We start from the raw sequence: 1,037 nt of genomic DNA on the forward strand, positions 1-1,037 counted from the left end.
ATTATGAGTGCAGCTTGTAATGATGATGATGATGATGATGATGAGGACAATGGCGACAATGACAACAATGCTGGGGGGAAGGAGGAGATGGAGAGTGAAGCGGATCATCATCATTATTCAATATGATTTTAGTATATTGGTTGTCCAGTTGTCTCTAATTGCTAAAAATAATATTCATATTTGTTCAAATATTTCCCAAGGTTTTGGAATAATGGTGGAAACTTTCTTCAAACTGTTGTGAATAAAACCTTATTGGTGAAATGTTTTGGATGTTACCTCAGCATAGAGATATGTTGTTTCTTTTGTAAATAGTGCAAATCTACACCCCATTGGTTTGCCCAAATCAGCACTTGAACCTAACACTGTAAGCCAATGAACTAAAATTATTAATCATGCAGTGTCTTTCTAACATGAGACTGTTGAAATTTCTCACAACCACTGTTTTTACCCTCATTCATATTTCGTTAGTAGAAAAGTTCAAATGAAGCACTCTGTTGGTGGTTTTATGCTGGGTGTTGTGAGTAAAGTATGACAAAGGAAATAGTACAAGTGTCTCACTTTAGAGGTGACGCATGGATACTCTGCACACTCTCGGAGTGGTTGGCGTTAGGAAGGGCATCCAGCTGCAGAAACTCTGCCAGATCAGATTGGAGTCTGGTTCACCAGACCTCAGTCAAACCGTCCAGCCCATGCTAGCATGGAAAGTGGACATTAAATGATGATGATGATGATGAATATAAGGATGATAGACTCTGGTGATGATGTTATTCCACACTTTCTGATCCATGGTACTGAGCGAGCTGGCAGAATCGTTAGCGAAATGCTTAGCGGTATTTTGGCTGCCGTTACATTGTGAGTTCAAATTCTGTCGACGTCGACTTTGCCTTTCATCGTTTCGAGGTCGATAAATTAAGTACCAGTTACGCACTGGGGTCGATGTAATCGACTTAATACCTATGTCTGTCTATGTTTGTCCCCTCTATGTTTAGCCCCTTGTGGGTAATAAAGAAATAGGTACTGGTAATAGAATGCTCCAG

The sequence above is a fragment of the Octopus sinensis genome, linkage group LG8, assembly GCF_006345805.1.
Source record: "Octopus sinensis linkage group LG8, ASM634580v1, whole genome shotgun sequence".
NCBI lineage: Eukaryota > Metazoa > Mollusca > Cephalopoda > Octopoda > Octopodidae > Octopus > Octopus sinensis.